Below are 5,618 nucleotides of genomic sequence, written 5' to 3'. Positions count from 1 at the left end.
AAGTATGTAAGTTATTATTAATATAAAAATATGAATGTTAAATATATTAATATAAAAAAACAAATGATTTTTTTAAAATAAATATAGAAATTATTATATAAAAACTAAATTGAAAGGTACAAAGACTTGAGAGTATGATATTAAATTGGTTAAGTAAAAAATATTAATAAGTTAAATAATTAAAACATAAATCCATCACATAATAAAAAATAATACATATAAAACTACTAAATTATACAATATTTTTTTTAAATACATAAAAAATATATAAGTATATTACTTAAAATTTTAGAGGGTCGAGGCCACTACTCGCCCTCTCTAGATCCGTCCCTGAATCCTTGCCACAACGCTTTAAAACAAAGAAGAAAAACAAGCCAACAACACTATAATAATGAACATTTTCTTACAAAACAAATCATTAATAGGTAGAATTGCAAGTAATAATCGTTGTCTAAAAATTATTAATTTGTACCTGTGGGAAAGGACATCTGTTAACACCAGAGGTACAAAAAATATCATTATTAACTATTTTCAGTCAATTTTTTGTATAGAAAATATAAAGCTCTTGAGAGTTGAGAAACACTAATTCTGAATAAAAATCTTTTTCTTTTGGAAAAGATCAACTTGTTAAAATTCACATAAAATAAGAATAAACTACCATTTGTATTCATAAACTTTGCAAACGCTGACAAAAATATCTATCAAACAAAGAAATTAACGTTGTACCTATGAAAGATAGGTTTTCGTATGACAAAAGTATCAAAATTCTAATTTTTTGTTGAATTTTTAATTAAATTTTTAAATTACTCCGACCCTTTATCTTCTTCCCCAAATTCTAAATTTTCACAACCCTCATCACCACCAATATCTTTTCTGATTATCACCGCCTTCTCTCCCTCTCTCTACTGTCACCATTCACTATCACCACCACCAGCACCACCACCATCATCCTTTTTTTTGGGATCAAACAAGCACCCAAAACCGGATCTCGGAGCGTTAAAAACCTCAAGATTATCACTAGTAAAGAACCAGAACAATGGTGTAATCATGAGAGACAAAAATTGTTGTACAAAACAAAAGCCCAAGTGTTCAACTCTAGATTCATGACCATGTGCTTGACGTAAACCATCTCGGTGGTGATTGTGACAAAATAAGCAAAAGCCAAAGAATAAGTAGCAAGGGTAAAAGCAAAATCAGTGGCGGCATACCTCGCACCGGCGAGGATAACGACGAGGAAGAAAAATGTGAGCTTGGAAGCGCAAGGCTAGTGGCAGAAGACAGTGTCCACAAGGGCTACGAGAAGAGGGGTGATAGTTCAGAAGACGATGAAGGTGTCGACATTGGCGTGGCAAAGGAGGTTGGTGTTATTGAAGATGGCGAGAAAGAAGAGGAGTGCGGCGGGGAAGAAGTGCTTCGCGGTTCGATATTGAAGGGGTAGTAGTGGAGGAACCCTAATTTGTCGAGAAGGTAGACTTTGAAAGCAAAAATGAGGTACTGGAGTGCGGCTAAGAGGCCGGGGTAGTTGAATTGGGTGATGGCATACGTGTTAATGATGGCAAGGAGACTGGAGCAGAGTGCGTAACTAACCATAAAGAAAGGAGTCCTACAAGAAAATGGAACATTTGTAACAAAAAATTTGTATCAAATTTAAAATTGTTATAAAAAATAGTATTTTGTAATAACAATTTTTTATTGTTACAAAAGAATAATGTTTTGTATATTTTGTAACAAAAAAAAATAAGTTGCAAAAATTCAAAATATTTTGTAACAAATTTTTTTTTTTCAAAAACTCCAATTTTTTTGTAACAAAAAATTAATTTGTCACAAAATTCAATATTGATTGTAACAAATTAATTATTTGTCACAAAAAAATATTTTAGTACACTAAAAATTATAATATTTTTAAAATTAACTAAAAATTAATTTATGTCACTTAAAGAAATTTTATTAAATTATAAATATAAATAAAAGTAACTAAATGTAAAAGAAAAAAAAACCAAAATACTAGAAGCTGTAAAAAGGGATAGAGTGCAGTAAAAAAAACCCTAAGTCCCCCCACCCCCTCACTCACGAACACTCTGTGCTGTCTACCACTCCAGAAAACCCAATGGAGATCCTGCCGGAAGAAGGACCGGCGTAGCCCCCAAAGAACGTTCTCCTCGTTGTCATCTCGTCTGCTATCACCGTTTCCTCTGCCATTGTGTCGTGAGCGGTGGCCTAGTGGTCTTCAGTGGCCTTCGTCCCGTCGTCTGCGCCGTCACCGTGTGGTCTTCGTCGCGGTGGTCTTCGTGGTGGTGGTCGTCGTCACTGTTCGTTGTCACCGTTAGCTCGGCTTCTCCGTGTATTTCATCGTGGTCTGCTTCTCTGCGTAGTTCTTTTCGTGTTCTGCCTCTGCCTCTGGTCCGATAACTTATCTGTTGAAGGTAAGCTTTGGTTTATTTGAGTATTGTTAATTACATTTTTAGTTGATAAACTGCTGATTTAAACTGAAATATTGAACCTTTTAGTGTTAGTTGATTCTACTGATGTTGTGGTTAAAAATATTAGTGTGTAATATGATTGATAATCTTATTTTTGGTTATTTGGAGAGTTGATATTTAATTCTAATTTCTGTATCTGTGTTCTGTTATTTTGGTTAAAAATCTGTATCTGTGTTCTATTATTTGGAGAGTTGATAGTTGATATTTGAGCTATAGTTTATTTGCAAAACTTAGTTTATTAGCAAAACTTAATTTGCTATTATTTTGATTCTATATCTGTGTTCTTTTTTCGTAGCTCAGTTGATTCTATATTTGGAGAGTTGATATTTTTCTTTCTTTTTTAGTGATTTTTCTTTCTACATTATCCTTATTAGCAAAATAAAGATTGATTAAAGTTTGTCTGTAATTTTGTGTGTTTTACATTGTAGTGTCTTAGGATAGTTTATGCTCCTCTGCTCATCCTGCCTCGTCCGCTGTCTCTGCTGGTCTGATTCGGCTGTCCTTCCTCTGCTGGTGGTCTGGTCTGATGTGATTGCTTCTCTACTGAAGGTAAGTACAGTTTATTTGAGTATTGTTAACTATATTGTTAGTTGATTATGCTGATGTTGTTGTGGTTGAAAATATTGTTGTGTAATATGGTTGATAATATGATTTTTTGGTTATTTGGAGAGTTGATATTTTTATTCTATTTTTGGTTTCTGGGTTTTATTATTTTGATTCTATTTTTTGCACTTTTTTGGTGATTTTGACACTTTTTGTTTTCTTAAATTTTTGTGTTTGTGAATTAAGTGTGTTAGGTAACTACATTATCCTTATTAGCAAAGAAATATTAATTAAATTTTGTTAGTAATTTTGTGTTTTTTACATTGTAGTGTCTTAGGATAGTTTATGCTCCTCTGCTCATCTTGCCTCTGCTTGGCTGATTCGGCTGTCCTCCCTTTGCTGGTGGTTTGATCTGGTCCGACTGCTTCTCTGCTGAAGGTAAGACTAGTTTATTTGAGTATTGTTAACTATATTGTTAGTTAATATGGTTGATTATCTAATCTTTTGGTTATTTGGAGAGTTGATATTTTTATTCTATTTTTTGTTTCTGGGTTTTATTATTTTGATTCTATTTTTTGCACTTTTTTGGTGATTTTGAAAGTGATAGTCGCTGTGATGCTATGTTATGTCATGCTGCTCTTTTTTTTCCACTCTTTACATCTTTTTATCCATTCTCGTCTCCTGCAGAAATTAGTCCAATGGTCAATTACCAGAAATATTGGATTAATTTTGATAGGCGTACTCCTGAGTTTAGGAAGTGCCTCGATGAATTATTTTTGGATATTGCCTTCTCTCAACCCGGTGTGAAAAATAAAATACGTTTTCCTTGTCCCAAATGCAACAATTTTTTGTTCAAATTTAGAAATGAAGTTCATCATCATGTGCGCCAATGGGGGATAGTGACCTCTTATAAAACATGAGTGCATCATGGTGAGATTCTGCAAGATACATCCACTATAGATGTGTCTGATCTAAATGAAATTGATTGTGAAAGGGAGAATGATTATGCCACTATGAGAAACATCTTTAACTACATGTGATATTTTACACTTTAAAAAATTTGCAGCGCCATCCTAGAACTGGTGTCGAGCCTGACATTCAAGAATTGTGGTAAATTACTCATCAAAAGAATAACGGAGAATGGGTTAATGAAAAAGCTAAGCAAATTGATGTAACATTACTAACCTTTTCCTTTTACTGTTGCATGGAAGTTAAATTTTATCTTCATTTTCAAATCACAAATTGGATTGTGCAGGATGATATTAGCTGTATGATCAATGAATCCTATGATTCGGAAAATCCTATCACTCTAAATGAAGCTTTTTTACTTGTGAGAGGTGAGAAAAGTGGTGCAAGTTATGGCACAAAGGCTTCAAAATCTAAGTTAAGGATTCAAGCACAACTTCAAGAGGCAATGCAAGATCGTGAGGACCTAACAAAAGAAATAGATGCGCTAAAAAAAAACTTGAAGAGCAACAAACACGGTAAGAGGAAGAATTAGCTCAAATGAAAGCTCAATTGGAAGCTCAACAAGCCGTTGTGAACTCTTTCATAGCGCGCTTTGACAATGAAAGAAACTAGACAACTAAAGGTACTCCTAAAATTGCTTATGGTTTTAATACATATTCCTAGATGATTTCTATATTATTAGTATAGTTTAATTTGTATTTGGATCTATTTATCACATTTTACTTGTGTCATGGTTGAGAAATGACAAATGTCCTATTATTTGGTTTGATAAATTTGGTTGTGTATTGGCTGAGAAATAAGTTGTGAATTGGTTGTTTTTGTTGGAACCGTAGACGGTGGAAATATCCAAATTTTAGGGGAGGTTCTGCCCAAAATTTTCTAAACATTTTGGATAAAACTTAATGGAAAAAATTATAATTAGTGTTATATCTTGTTCTAATTTTTTGTTACAAAATATCACTTTAAATTGTAACAGTTCCGTTTTTTGTTACAAAAACTTTTTGTAACTAGACATACTGCAACGGCCCCTTTTTTTGTTACAAAATTCTTTTGTTTCAAAATTTTAATTTTTTGTAACAATTTTTTTGTTACAAATATTACTTTTTCTTGTAGTGGATTTTTGTAGAGAGGGGAAGGGGAGGCAGTAGTAATCAAGAATGTGTTGATGGTAATGAGGATTGTGAAAGTTTGAAATTTGGAAAAGAAGATAAAATGTGGGGTAATTTAGGAATTTTAGTAAAAATCAACAAAAAGTTAGGGTTTGGATACTTTTATTACATGGAATCCATCTTTCATGGGTACAACCGTACAACATTAGTTTCTTTGTTTGATGGATACTTTTGTCAGTATTTGCAAAATTCATAGGTACAAATGGTAGTTTATTCCATAAAATAATTAGAAGAAAAACAAACTCGCATTAATGAAACTCTTTCAAATAACAACAATTTCACCAATAATCACACGAGTCCCATGATTTAACGATTTTCTCTCCCTAATTTTTGTAGCTGAGAAAGATGAAAATGTAAGTCCAATAGCAGTAAGAAACAAAGAGCTTTCACTATCTTAAATGGAGAGGCAACCATCCTTCAAGATAAAACTTAAAAACTTTCTTGCTAAAAGCAAAAA

General features: G+C 32.7%; 1 pseudogene; it reads right to left on the bottom strand.

Annotated features, from left to right (window-relative positions):
- On the bottom strand, positions 909 to 2,199 carry LOC110271458 (annotated as a pseudogene).

Source organism: Arachis ipaensis, chromosome B04 (assembly GCF_000816755.2).
Source record: "Arachis ipaensis cultivar K30076 chromosome B04, Araip1.1, whole genome shotgun sequence".
NCBI classification, from domain to species: domain Eukaryota; kingdom Viridiplantae; phylum Streptophyta; class Magnoliopsida; order Fabales; family Fabaceae; genus Arachis; species Arachis ipaensis.
Note: the sequence above shows the minus strand (reverse complement) of the source record. Positions and strands in the feature narration are given on the sequence as shown.